The sequence below is a fragment of the Piliocolobus tephrosceles genome, chromosome 4, assembly GCF_002776525.5.
Source record: "Piliocolobus tephrosceles isolate RC106 chromosome 4, ASM277652v3, whole genome shotgun sequence".
In the NCBI taxonomy this organism is placed as follows: domain Eukaryota; kingdom Metazoa; phylum Chordata; class Mammalia; order Primates; family Cercopithecidae; genus Piliocolobus; species Piliocolobus tephrosceles.
In genome coordinates this window covers 104,578,668-104,593,849 of record NC_045437.1, presented here as the reverse complement: position 1 = coordinate 104,593,849, position 15,182 = coordinate 104,578,668, and the positions used below count along the sequence as shown (strand labels likewise).

Sequence of the window (15,182 nt, the reverse complement as noted above, 5' to 3'; positions counted from 1 at the left end):
AAGGGCCAGAGCCAGGAACTGAATCTGATCATTCCACACAAAATTTCACAATATTTTTACTAAATTCACTCTACATAGGTGAGTGTGTCTAATACACTATTTTCCTTAATAATTAGAGCATCTCTGGAAGGAAGGGACCATTACAAAATGAAGAAACTCTAGCTCAGAAAATTTTACTTGAAATCAGGTAAATCGTACCTGTAACCCTAGCAATTTGGGAGACTGAAGTGGGAGGATCCCTTTAGGCCAGGAGTTTGAGACCAACCTGGGCAACATAGTGAGACCCTGTCTCTACAGAAAAATCATGAAACTTAGCCAGGCATGGTGGCACACAAGTGTAGTCCTCCCTCAGGAGGCTGAGGCTGGAGGATTGCTTGAGTCCAGGAGTTCGAGGTTACAATGAACTATGATTGCACCACTGCACTCCAGCCTGGGCAACAGAGAGACTCTGTAATGAAGATAAAATAAATAGACAATAAATTAAAAATTTTAAAAAATGGGCAAATAACAAGTGCACCCTGCTTCTGTACCTTAATCAGCAAAAGGCCAATACTGAAACAATGTCTATCCAATGCTTTCTAAGAAGTGGAATTCTTTTTTTTTTTTTTTTTTTTTTTTTGAGATGGAGTCAAATTCTGTCACCCAGGCTGGAGTGCAATGGTGTGATCTTGGCTCACTGCAACCTCCGCCTCCCAGGTTCAAGCAATTCTCCTGCCTCAGTCTCCTGAGTAGCTGGGATTACAGGCACATGCTGCCACACACGGCTAATTTTTGTACTTTTATTAGAGATGGAGTTTCACCGGGGTGACCAGCCTGGTCTCGAACTCCTGGCCTCAGGTGATCTGCCCACCTCAGCCTTCCAAAATGCTGAGATTGCAGGCATGAGCCTGTAGAATTCTTAAAAATAGTAAGCCAATGCTGGAAAATTCAGTAGCGGCTCTGCTCTGAGGGCTGTATTGTCCCATTGAGCTCTGCAGAGGCTCCTGCAGTCTCCAAACTCGGCTTTGATTTGCAGGGAAATGCTGCCGGCAGTGGAGCCAGACTCAACAGCTTGCCACCTCCATGTTCATGTATTAAAAGCTAGAAATCAGGGTAATGGTTCCTCTGTATTATGATTGACCAAATTTGATAGACAGGCAGGATGTAAGGAGAATATGTCCTAGTTCCTCCGTACAGACAACATCCCTCCCAGGGTAAACAAAATCCTCTGACTAGTTCTTAACTTTTCAAACTCTCTTGGAACATCTGTAATCAAACTCATGAACTGTGGTTCTCAACCCTGGCTGGACTTATGAAGCACCTGAGGAACTTAGACAATGATGTCTGAGCCAATTAAGTCAGAATCTCTGAGAGTAGAACTCACATACCATAATTTTGTTTAAAAACTTCCTAGATGTTGATGAAAATGTTCTGGAATTATATAGTGGTGATGGTTGTATAATTTTGTGAATAAAAAAGAACCACTGACTTTAAAAAAGTATACATGTTAACAGGGTAAGTGTTATGGTATGTCAATTATATCTCAATTAAAAACAAACAAACAAACAAAACACTTCTCTGGGTAACTCTAATGTAAAGCTTGGGCTAAGAACCACTACAACACTAGGCAGTATCCCAATCAGGGCTGTACATTAGAAACTATAAAGGAACTTTTAAAAATATTGAAGTTTAGTCATGACCACCATAGATTCTAATGCTATTGGTCTGGGTTATGATTTGGACATCAGGAGTTTAAAAACCTCCCAGGCAACTGGAATGTGCAGCCAAGGTAGAGACCATTGGTCCAGAATGTTGGTCCTCAATGGGGGCCCCCAGATAAGCAGCATCAGCATTACCTAGGAATTGTCAGACATGCATGTTCTCAGCCCTACCTCAGATCTACTGAATCAGTAGGGTCCAGCAATCCATCGTAACAAGCCCTCCAGGTGGGTCTGATGCACACCACAGTTTGAGAACCACCACTCTAGCACGTAAGAAAATTACCTTCCAACCCAGTGGTTATTCTTAAATTTCCCTAATCCTTAAGAATGTGTGCAGGGTCTCTTCCACACCTGGAAAGAATTTCATATTTAGCACCATGCTAGACAATAGAGACTGAGGAGTCAGCTGGAGATCCACCCAAGTGGAACAAATTTTGAGAGAAAAATAGGTAAGATGCTGGGTTATATATGTTTCTTCTATATACAAGACTGTTGATTTTAGCTCTCACTCAAAATCCTTGAAATTATAATTACAAAATACTACCTATGTGGTCTGTTATTTCTTTACTTCCTGCATTTTCAAACTCCAAATGTATTTTGTAATCTCAAATCCTTCCTTATCCGTATCCTGTTGAGCCAGTGATATTTTTTCTGTCTTGGTTTTTGATCAATAAATGATTATTCTTTTCCCTTTCTGCAGCCGTTTGAGAATGTTATTGGAATATCTATGACATTTTAGAGAATATATTTTTTAGAATTTTGTCTTCTAAATGTTTGTAGTGAAAAGACTAAATTTAAATCTATTCTGAAGATTTTGAGATGATTTTTTGTATGCCAACTTACAGTTATGAAGTAGTTACTGCATCATTAGTTATGGACTCTTAACGAAATGGGTTTTCCTAGATTTTCAGCATCTATGGCGATATCCCTTAACAATATTGATCTAAAATAAGGCTGTGAAGGAATGGCTGGATTATCTGTCCTATGCTAAGGCACTTTGATATAAATAGATTTCTAGTAATTATTCCCCCCAGCACTAATTACTCTGAAACTACCCCTACAAATAGATGACTCAAACCAATGTTAAGCTTAATTTGTTTGAGAGCATTATATACTACACACACATATATGTCTTCAGGTTCATTAACACAGATGACACAGCAATATTTCTGGGCCTGAATTTTGACTATCTTTTTGTTGGAATAGAGATACAAGCTGCAAAACCAGGATTTACTTTTTTGAAATAGTGAGTTAAATTTGGCTTCCGAGGTCTATCAGCATCAGAATATAGCTTTATATACCTCTATCTCCTATTCTCTTGCAACTAAGAGGACTTAAACTCATTCTGCCAGAGGTATGCCTCATCCCTTGAACATTGCCCATTCCCAGTAGGGCCCTGCTGTGGTACCCTATCACTATGGTGACATTCAGGCATCCCTCAAGAGGCCTAGGCAGGTGAGTCAAAGCAGGGAGCACATTATCCCTACAGAGTCAGAAGAGAGAGTGAGGCATAGAAAAATAGTTGGCAGTCATGGAAGATAGGTAAAAGAAAGTTATTAGGGCCATTTGTGGGAATTCTTTGGAGAGTAGACAATTAAGTAAAATCAGAGAAGAATGGGGTTGGAAATAATTGGAGGTAAGGTTGACAAATTTGGTATGAAGGAAGTGCTCTGTCTCTAGTGGAGAATGAAGTCTTGAAAGATTGGATGGTCATTTGTAGAAATATGCTGGGAGTTACTTCTTTAACTTATATGTGAAAAATATCTCAGTGAGTTGTTAGACTCTTTCGGCCTTGCAGACCCTGGCAAGTCCTTTTAAATATGCCCCCTCACTGGTTCCCAGGACTTCCCAAGTCTTGAGAATCAATTTCTGTACATTCTTCATGGAGTTTGTTGTTCAAATATTATTGGTAACATTTTAAAAAAATACAATCATGCAAAGTGACTGATCCATTATCTTTCACTCATAACATAGCAATAATCTCCCAAAGTAGATAATTATATCATTATTTGCAACATGATCTCTGAATAGAGCAGGTGCAGTTAGAAGGAGGCACAGACTAGTGTAACAGCAAAAGATCTGCTTAGGGATCAACATTAAAAAGAAAAAAATGCCTACTTCATAAATATTACCACCTGCAGGTAATCAGAAAAATATAGCCAATTACATCCATTATGCTCTATTTCTCTTCCGGTACTCACATTATTTCTTCTGCAATGAAAAAAAAATCACATTGAAAAATTTGTTTGGTTTATATAATCAATCTAAACACAATGTATTATGTATTAGCATTAATGTGAAATTACATATACTTTTATTTTCATGCTAGCCTAAATAAAAGAGATTAATGAAATAACTATTAGGACATATTCTTTTCCAAGCCTCAATAGAAATACCCAAAAGCTATATTTTAACACAGGTAATAAAATATTTTTCTCTCCAGAAATCTAAAAATCAGAGAGGATTATATAAAACTATGAAATTGAGATCTTCTGTTACAATGGAAATGGTGTGTATTAACTCTCAACTACCATGAGAGAAAGAGAGTTTTTCAGTATTTCTGCCATGAAAAAAACTTTGACCAAACTTCAAAAAATGAGACCTAAGTGGTGTTAATGATTCTAAAAGCAACTGAATAAAACCATTTTTCTCTAGTTTTCATAGTTTAATGTCTAAGGAAGTTCTAAATGTGAGTGTAAAAATTGGCTTATATTTTCAAAAACATTATTTTTAGAGTAGTTTCAGGTTCACAGAAAAATGGATGCAAATTATAGTGAGTTCCCATATAGCCCCTCTCCTTACACACACACAACCTCCCCTACTATGAAACCTGCATCAGAGTGATACATTTGTTACAACTAATGAACATACATTGACACACTATCACCCCAAATCCATAGTTTACATTTGGGTTAACTCTTGGTGTTGTACATTCTATGAGTTTTGACAAATGTATAATGACATATGCCCATCATTATAGTATCATAAAGAATAGCTTCACGGCCTTAAAAATTCTCTGTTCTTTACCTTTTCATTTCTCCCTCCTCTCCGACCTGTGGCAAGCTGATCTTTTTATTGTCTCCATAGTTTTTGCCTGTCTGAGAATGGTATATAGTTGGATTTATACTATGCAGTCTTTTTTTCACAGTAGTTTCTTCAGTGTAGTATGTGTTTTAGTTTCCTCCATGTCTTTTCATGACCTGATAGTTCTTTCCATTTTGGCACTGAAATAATGTCCCATTGTCTGGATGTACCACAGTTTATTTATTCATTCACCTTCTAAAGGACATTTTGGTTGCTTCCAAATTTTGGCAATTACGAATAAATCTGCTATAAACATTCATGTGCAGGTTTTTGTGTGTACATAAAATCTTCAGTTCATTTGGGTAAATACCAAGGAGCACAATTGCTGGATCATATGGTAATAGAAGGTTCGCTTTTATAAGAAACCACCAATCTGTCTTCCAAAGTAGCTGTATCATTTGCATTCCCATCAGCAATGAATGGATTTCTTGTTATTCTACATCCTCACCTGCATTTGCTGTTGTCCATGTTTTGGATTTTAACAATTTTAATAGGTGTGCAATGGTATTGCATTTTTGTTATGATTTGCAATTCTCTAATGACATATGATGTTAAACATATTTTCACATGCTTACTTGTCATATGTATATCTTCTTTGGTGAAACATCTGTTTAGGTCATTTTTACGCACTTTTAACTTGTTCATTTGAGAGTAATGGCAAAAGTTGCAATTATTTTTGCACCAACCTACTAATTAAGTTGTTCATTTTCCTATTGTTGAGTTTTAACACTTCCTTATATATTTTAGATAACAGTTATTTATCCAATGCATGATTTGCATATACTTTCTCCCAGTCTATAGTTTGTCATCCTCACGATCTTGACATTGCTTTTCACAGAGCCAAAGGTTTAATTTTAATGAAGCCCAACTTATCAATAATTTATTTCATGGATCATGCCTTCAATACTGTATCTAAAAAGTCGTCACCACACCCCAGGTCATCTAGGTCTCTTTTATGTTATCTTCTAGGAGTTTTATAGTTTTGCATTTTACATTTAGGTCTATGATAAATTTTGAGTTAATTTTTGTGAAAGGTGTAAGATCTGTAACTAGATTCATTTTTTTGCATATGGATATCTAGTTGTTCCAGTACCATTTGTTGAAATAACTACCCATTTATGTGAGTCTATTTCTGGACTCTCTAATCTGTTTCACTGATCTATTTGTCTGTTCTTGCATCAATTTCACACTGTCTTAATTACTGTAGCTTTATAGCAAGTCTTGAACTGGAATAGTATCAAACCTCCAACTTTTGTTTTCCTTCAATATTGTGTTGGCTATCCTGGGTCTTTTGCATCTCCATATAAACTTTAGAACAAGTTTATCAATATCCACAATGTAACTTGCTGGAATTTGGGTTAAGATTGCATTGAATCTACTGATCAAGTTGGGAAGAATTGACATCTTTACAATACTGAGTCATCCAATCTGTGAACATGGGATATCTCTCCATTTATTTAGTTCTTCTTTGATATATTTTATCAGAATTTTTTAGTTTTATTCATATAGTTTTTTTTTTTTTTTTTTTTTTTTTTTTTGAGATGGAGCCTCATTCTGTCACCAGGCTGGAGTGGTGCAGTGGCATGATCTCGGCTCACTGTAACTTCCACCTCCCAGGTTCAAGCGATTCTCCTGCCTCAGCCTCCCAAGTAGCTGGGACTACAGGCATGCACCACCATGCGTAGCTAATTTTCGTATTTTTAGTAGAGACAGGGTTTCACCACGTTGGCCAGGCTGGTCTTGAACTCCTGACCTCAAGTAATCTGCCCACCTCAGCCTTCCAAAGTGCTGGGATTACAGGTGTCAGCTACCGCGCCTGGCCAGTTTTATTCATATAGCTCTTATACAAATTTCGTTAGATTTATATCTAAGTATTTTATTTTGGGGAGGTGCTAATTTAAGTAGCAATGTGTTTTTAATCAAATTCCACTTGTTTATTGTTGGTATACAGCAAGGTGATTGACTTTTGCATGCTGACCTTGTAACCTCATTATAATCACTTATTAGTTCAGTTTCTGTAGATTCTTTCAGATTTACAAATGTGATTATGTCATCTGTGAACAAAGACAGTTTTATTTCTTCCTTCTCAATCTGTATACCTTCGGTTTCCTTTTCTTCTCTCATTGTATTAGCTAAGACATCCAGTACAATGATGAAAAGGAGTGGTGAGAGAAGAAATTCTTGCCTTGTTCCTGATTTTAATGAAAACATGTCTAGTTTCTCCCCGTCAAGTGTATTCATTGTGGGTTTTTTTTGTATATGATCTTATCAGTTTGAGGGAGTTCTCTATACTTGGTTTGCTGGAAGTTTTCGTTATGCCTGAATGGTGGATTTCCTCAAATGCTTTTCTGTGTCTATTGATATGGTCATATACATTTTCTTTTTTAGTCTGTTTATATGATAAATTACATTAATTGATTTTTGGATATTAGCCAACTTTGCATAACTGACAAAAGCCCCACTTGGTCATGTGTATAATTCCTTTTATCCGTTGTTGGATTCAGGCTGCTGATAAGTTTTTGAAGATTTCCGCATCTATGTTTATGAGAGATATTGGTCTGTAGTTTTCTTTTCTTGTAGTATGTTTGGTTTCTGTATTAGAGTCATGCTGGACTCATAGAATGAGCTAAGAAATATTTCTTCTGCTTCTGTCCTCTGACAGAGACATTGGAGAATTAATACAATTTCTTAAATTTTTGGTAAAATTCACCAGTGAGTCCACTTGGACCTGGTGCTTTCTATTTTGGAAGGTTATGAATCAGTAATTCTATTTATTTATTTTTAATTTAATTTTAATTAACATATAATAATTATACATATTTATGGTATACAGTGTTATGTTTTGGTTTATGTATCATTGTATAATGATCAAATCAGGATTTGGCATATCTCAGTTCATTTATTTAATAGTTATAGGCCTATTTAAGTTGTCTATTTCTTCTTATGTGAGTTTAACTGGTTGTGTCTTTCAAGTAATTGGTTCATTTCATTAAGTTATCAAATTTGTGGGTACAGAGTTGTTCATACTATTTTTTGATTATTCATTTAATAACCATGGGACCTAGAGTGATTTTCCCTTTTTCATTTCTGATAGTGGTAATTTGTACCCACTCTCTTTCTTAGCCTGTCTAGAGGCTTATAAATTTGTTGTTGTTGTTGTTGTTTGTTTGAAGGAAAGAGCTCAATTTATTAGGTTGTGAGTTTCTCTGTTTTGCCTTTACAGATGCACAAAAGGTCATTGAAAGTATAACTGAAGGAAATAGATCAGATGAGCCTAAACACAAGACTTTCTAGCTGCAGGGCTGGTGCACGGGACCCCAGGAAGGCAGCCAAGGCCATTCGTGCCCACTAGGGACAGTCCAGAGACCTTGAGCCAGGGACTTGCGATCCGCTAACCTCTTCTCCTCCATTGCGTTGACAGTTGCCTTGCACTGTAGTTACCATAAAATAACTCTCATTGGCATCCAAGCTTTATAAAAACACCTTCATTTTGCTCAAAAAGGCAGTCAATAGATACAGAAAAGCCAAACTGAACAGCCTCAACAAAATAAAATTAAAACCAGCAGCGAGCCGGGCGCGGTGGCTCACGCCTGTGATTCCAGCACTTTGGGAGGCCGAGGCGGGCTCATCACAAGGTCAGGAGATCAAGACTATCCTGGCTAACACTGTGAAACCCCATCTCTATTAAAAATATAAAAAATTAGCTGGACGTGGTCGCCGGCGCCTGTAGTCCCAGCTACTCAGGAGGCTGAGGCAGGAGAATGGCGTGAACCCGGGAGGTGGAGCTTGCAGTGGGCCGAGATCGCGCCACCGCACTCCAGTCTGGATGACAGAGCAAGACTCCGTCTCACAAAAAAAAAAAAAAAAAGAAAACCAAAAAAACCCAGCAGCGAATCCTCTTGCTGAAGACTTTGACTAGAGGCTGTAAGGGGCCCCCAAGCACTGTCCTCGCCTTGAACACACCAGCTTGGGGGATTTTTAATGGCCTTTTCAAGATCATTGTAGTGACTCCTCTTTGGGGCTTTGTTGAAGTGGTCAAGCCCTAGCCAAGGCCAAGGATGAGACATGTTACTGGGCGGTGGCTCAAAGTCTTTCAAATTTACTTCATATTCGTCTTCATTTATGTACGGCCCATCATTACAATTGCAAACTTAAACTTCTCATACTCCTTCCCTTGGATGTCCAGCAGGCTCTGGATTCACTTTGTCACTTCTCAAAAATGCTCATCCTGGTGTATTCTCAGAAAAAACGGGATTCCGAACGTTCTGAAGACCTCTTTGTGGAAATGTGCCACTGTGACAAGCATCTCATTGTCTTTGTCTGTGTCCATCTGGTCCAAAGGGATTTCCTCTATTCACAACGTCGGGCTCATTGCCAGAGATAAACATTCTAATAGTTCATCTTCTTGATGGACACAAATGACTTTGTAGCTTACAATTTCTAGAAGCCTGAGTTTCCCTGCTGCTTTCTCCCCAAGCTCCACGGACTTTTTACATTCTTCTGACAGGTCCCAGACACACCCATGCTTGTCTGGATATAGTGTTATTTCTTCTTCCCTAAATTGGCTGTTTAACTACGTACATTTAAAACTTCACCTGTTCTCACAGTCTTGATTTTCATCTTAAGATGCTGATAGTAAGGCCGGGCGCGGTGGCTCAAGCCTGTAATCCCAGCACTTTGGGACGCCAAGACGGGCGGATCATGAGGTCAGGAGATCGAGACCATCCTGGCTAACACGGTGAAACCCCGTCTCTACTAAAAATACAAAAAACTAGCCGGGCGAGGTGGCGGGCGCCTGTAGTCCCAGCTACTCCGGAGGCTGAGGCAGGAGAATGGCGTAAAACCCAGGAGGTGGAGCTTGCAGTGAGCTGAGATCCGGCCACTGCACTCCAGCCCAGGAGACACAGCAAGACTCCGTCTCAAAAAAAAAAAATAAAAAAAAAAAAAAAAAAAAAAAAAAAGATGCTGATAGTAAAGTTTCTTAGGTTGTCTAGGCTTGAAGAATTGTAGAAGCTCTCTTAAAGTACCTTCATAATTATGTCTAAGAAGATTATCCAGGCCATCCCTATAACCTTGAGACTTGAAAAACTGGAGCAACATTGTATCTGTGTTGGGTCTCTGTGCAACGGTCTTTGCAATGTGAAGATAATTCATTTTATTTGATAATATAACCACAAATCCAGGCTCATTAGGGATTGTTTTATCACAGAAAATAACATCAGCACGGAGATCTCGGAAATACTCCTTTTCAGTGGGTAATTCACTGTTACCATTTTCAGGGTCATCCTTCTGAAATACTATGATGTCACCATCCATTCGTTCATCAAGGGTTTTATCAAGAGACATGTCTTAGTCCTGAATTCTCTGTTAAATTCGGTTTAACTTTCTCATAGAGGATAAGGCTAGTATCTTGAATAAATCCTGCTCTGTTACACATAACTGGGAGCAAAGCATGTATTTTACAGGATTATTGGTGTGTAGATATGCCCACAGCAATTCAAGCTCCGCGTTTTGGGATCATACATCTTCAAAAATAACATTACATCACGATCTTTATCACACTTGGGTAAGGTCGCTCAACTAGCAGCAAGCTCAGGATCGACTGTTTCTAGGAATATTGTCCAAGAGTTTTCATTATTACTGACCTCAATCATTGCTTTATTGCCGTCACAAAACTTGTCCTCTGCAGTTATCTGTGCTTGCCTATAGAGATGGGCTTTCTGCCATTCCTTCCACTTCTGAGCCTCAATCCTTTTCTCTTCTTGTAATTGTTCCACCAACTGCTGAGGAATGTCATGGTCGGTGACTGCCTGTAAAACTTCACTCTGTTTTGATTCCCTGATACAGACTAATATGTAAGCATTAGTGCAGTGTCAGACAGACAGGTCGTCATTGTGACCCCCATAACTGTGCTCAATTGCTTCCTTTTTAGTACACCTTGACACCACATCGTCATCAAATTTACACCATTTTCCGTCCCCTTTGGGTTTAGATAAAGCACATAATGTCTACCATGTTTATCTCCACTATGAACCAGGACTGCATGAAGAATATAATTTGCAGGGTCCTTAGGATCTGTTTTTTACAAAAATTCATCAAATGGTAATTGCTCTGGGAATTCAAACCTATCATTGATCTTGATATTTTGGTCCGTCTGAGGGTCATACATAAATCTCATCAATTGTAGACGTAACACTGGTGGTGATGTTAGAAATTTCACATCTTTCTCTGCTTCCTGTAAACCATGTTCCCCAGCATCCGATTTATTGTCCCTATTGAGCAGTTCTACTGCCACATAATCCACAAATGATTCAAATAAATTTTTCTTTCCTTTGATACTTAGCTGGGTATCATAATAATCTTCTCTTCTATCAGACCGGTAGTCTACTTCTTTACACTGGATATAGGACACCATTTTGTGTTGGAATCATCCGGGTATGGTGTCCTCTACACAGGTGCCTTTCACGTTATTTTCCACATTATCAAGCAACACTCCACAAAGCTGCTGAACATCGTGTTGCATGACGCTGTCTAAAATTTCCCGCCCAAATGACTTTGTTAGCTTTTTTGTTCCTACGGGTATATCACTGCGTTGTAATTCATAGAACACTCTTCGTAATGCTAAAGGGACGCTTTTAGACGAATCATCCCCCTCGGTTGGTATCAGGTACACAGGCTTTCGTAGCTGATTTGTGAAAAATAACGTCTGTAGCAGGCTTTCATGTAACAAGTTGCTCCCTGATTCTTTAAGCTGACATAGCCTGTGTGCTTCTTTGAATCCCACGCAACTTCATGGGGAGCATCCACCTGTACAAAGACTTCAGTGGTAACTTTGTCATCATCTGTAAATCCTTTCTCAGGATCAGTCACTTCACTCCAGGCCATAAAATTGGAAAATCCCCAATCGTTTTATTTACGGAAGAACAAATGACTAATACGACGACTGAACGATTTTTCATCATCTCCGTAATTTATTATCTTCGGTACTGCTTGTGTATGACAAGTCCATGACGTGGAGTCAGATTCAGCATTGCTCTGGAGAAAGAATGCTACACTTTTTTGGTGTGGTCTCTCTGGATAAAAGTGTGGCACACCATAATCTTCCATGGCAGATTTCGCACAAAACACGGAGGACTAAGGACCTACTCACTCAGTCTGCTGAAGCGCTCCACAGTGAACCGAAAGGTCTCCTTGGAGTGCTCACTGGTTTCATCCTCCTTGTCCTCCTCAGCGTTGCTGTGTCCATCACTCAGGGCCGCGTTCCCATTGATCACAGGGTTCTGGGTAATTCTTGATGGGTCGTCTGTATCTCCAGCTTCCATCTCCATGTCCTCGGGCTCGCTCAGCTGCTGCTTGCCCGCTTTCTGCTGCTGGGCTGCTGGTTCATGTTGGCGGCGGCCAGGGCGGGGCGGCCTCCTCCTGCTCCTCCCGCGCGTCATCGGCGGCAATTTTATTGATCTTTTCAAAGAACCAGCTTTTGGTTTTGTTGATTTTCTCTGTTGATTTTCTGTTTCAATTTCATTGATTTTTGACTCTAATTCTTACTAGTTCTTCTCTTCTGCTTGCTTTGGATTTTATTTGATCTTCTTTTGCTAGTTTTCCAAGGTAGAAACAGATTATTCATTTTGAATCTTTCATCTTTTCTAATATCTACCTTTAATGCTATAAATTTCCCTCTACACACTGCTTCCACTACATTCCACAAATTTTGATAAGTTGTGCTTTTGTTTTCATTTAGCTTAATATATTTTAAATTTTCTCTTGAGATTTCTTCTTGATCCATATGTTATGTAGAAGTATGTGATTTAATCTTCATGTATTTTCAGATTTTTCAGTTATCTTTCGGTTATTAATTTCTAACTAAATTTCCTTATGATCTGAAAGCAGACATTGTATGATTTCCTTTTTTTTTTTTTTTAAGTTGTGTTTATGTCACAGAACGTGGTCTATCTTGGTGAATGTTCCATGTGCTCTTGGGATAAAGGTGTATTCTGCTGTTGAAGTGGTTGATAGACGTCAGTTATATCCATTTGATTGGTGGCGGTGTTGAGTTCAACTGCATGTCCTCAGCGATTTTTTTTGCCTGCTGAATCTGTTTATTTCTGGTAAGGGGGTGTTGAAGTCTCCAATTATAATAGTGAATTCATCTATTTCTCTTCCACAGTCCTACCAGTTTTTGCCTCACATAGCTTGATACTCTTTTTAGGTCCATATACATTAAGGATTGTTATGTCATCTTGAAATCTGTACCTGTTTATCTTTTATAATGCCTCTCTTTATTCTTGATAACATTGTTTGTTGTGAAGTCTGCTCTGTCTGAAATTAATATAATTACTGCTGCTTTCTTTTGATCATTATTAGCCTGATATATTCTCCTCCATCATTTATTTTTAATCTATATTTATTTTTATATTTAAAGTGGGTTTCTTATGAACAACACATAGTTGGGTCATTTTTTTAAATTCCATTCTGACAATCTCTTTAATTGTGTATTTGGGCCATTGATATTAGAACTGATTATTTATATATTAAATTAATATCTATCATATTTGATATATTATCTATTTGTTGTCCTCATTTGTTTCTTTTTCTAATTTAATTTAACTTAATTTTAAGTTCACAGGATGTGCAGGTTTGTTACATAGATAAATGTGTGCCACGATGGTTTGCCACACCCACCAACCCAACACTTAGGTGTTTAGCCCCGCATGCATTAGCTATTTATCTTGATAGTCTCCCTCCCTCTGACACCCTGACAGACCCCAGTGTGTGTTGTTTCTCTCCCTGTGTCCATGTGTTAAGCTTTTTGATGTGCTGCTGGATTCAGTTTGCCAGTATTTTATTGAGGATTTTTGCATCAGTGTTCATCAGGGATATTGGCCTGAGGTTTCTATTTTGTTGTATCTCTGCCAGGTTTTGGTGTCAGGATGATGCCAGCCTCATAAAATGAGTTAGGGAGGAGTCCCTCCTTCTCAGTTGTTCAGAATAGGTTCAGAAGAAATGGTACCGGCTCCTCTTTGTACCTCTGGTAGAATTCAGTTGTAAATCCACCTGGTCCTGGGCTGTCTTTTAGTTGGCAGGCTATTTATTACTGCCTCAATTTCAGAACTTGTTATTCGTCTATTCAGATTCCCACACAATAATTCTTCCTGGTTCAGTCTTGGGAGGGTGTATGTGTGCAGGAATTTATCCATTTCTTCTAGATCTCCTAGTTTATTTGCATAGATGTATTTATAGCATTCTCTGATGGTTGTTTGCATTTCCGTAGAGTCAGTGGTGATACTCCCTTTATCATTTCTTATTATGCCTATTTGATTCTTCTCTCTTTTCTTTATCATTCTAGCTAGCAGTCTATCTATTTTATTCATTTTTCAAAAAAATGGCTCCTGGATTTGTTGATTTTTTGAAGGGTTTTTCATGTCTCTATCTCCTTCAGTTCCACTCTGATCTTGGTTATTTGTTGTCTTCTGCTAGCTTTGGGGTTTGTTTGCTCTTAGATCTCTAGTTCTCTTAGTTGTGGTGCTAGGGTGTTGATTTGAGATCTTTCTAGCATTTTGGTATGGGCATTTAGTGCTATAAATGTCCCTCTTAACAATGCTTTAGTGCAGCTAAAACAGTGCATCCCAGAGATTCTGGTATGTTGTCTCTGTTCTCATTGGTTTCAAAGAACTTCTTGGTTTCTGCCTTAATTTCATTATTTACCCAGGAGTCATTCAGGGGAAGGTTGTTCAATTTCCATGTAATTGTGTGGTTTTGAGTGAGCTTCTTAATCTCGAGTTCTAATTTGATTGCACTGTGGTCTGAGAGACTGTTTGTTATGATTTCAGTTATTTTGCACTTGCTGAGGAGTATGTTATTTCCAATTATGTGATTGATTTTGGGTAAGTGCCATGTGTTGCTGAGAAGGTATGTTCTGTTGTTTTTGAGTGAAGAGTTCTGTAGATATCTATTAGGCCCACTTGATCCAGAGCTGAGTTCAAGTCCTGAATATCCTTGTTAATTTATTGTCTCAATGATCTGTCTAATATTGACAGTGGGGTGTGAAATTCTCCCACTATTATTGTGTGGTAGTCTAAGTCTCTTCGTAGGTCTCTAAGAACTTGTTTTATGAATCTGGGTGCTCCTGTATTGGGAGCGTATATATTTAGGATAGCTCGCTCTTCTTTGTTCAATTGAACCCTTTGCCATCATGTAATGCTCTTCTTTGCCTTTTTTGATCTTTGTTGGCTTATTAAAGTCTCCTTTGTCAGAAACTAAGATTGCAACCCCTGCTTTTTTCTGCTTTCCATTTACTTGGTAAATTTTCCTTCATTTCTTCATTTTGAGCCTATATGTGTCTTTGCATGTGAGAGGGGACTCTTGAATACAGCACACCAGTGGGTCTTGACTCTATTCAGC

The 15,182-nt window shown here is 38.3% G+C and overlaps 1 pseudogene; it reads right to left on the bottom strand.

Moving 5' to 3' along the window:
* Positions 1–12,223, bottom strand: part of LOC111542712 — a 29,754-nt pseudogene extending 17,531 nt beyond the window's left edge.
* Between the last annotated feature and the right edge of the window lie 2,959 nt (positions 12,224–15,182).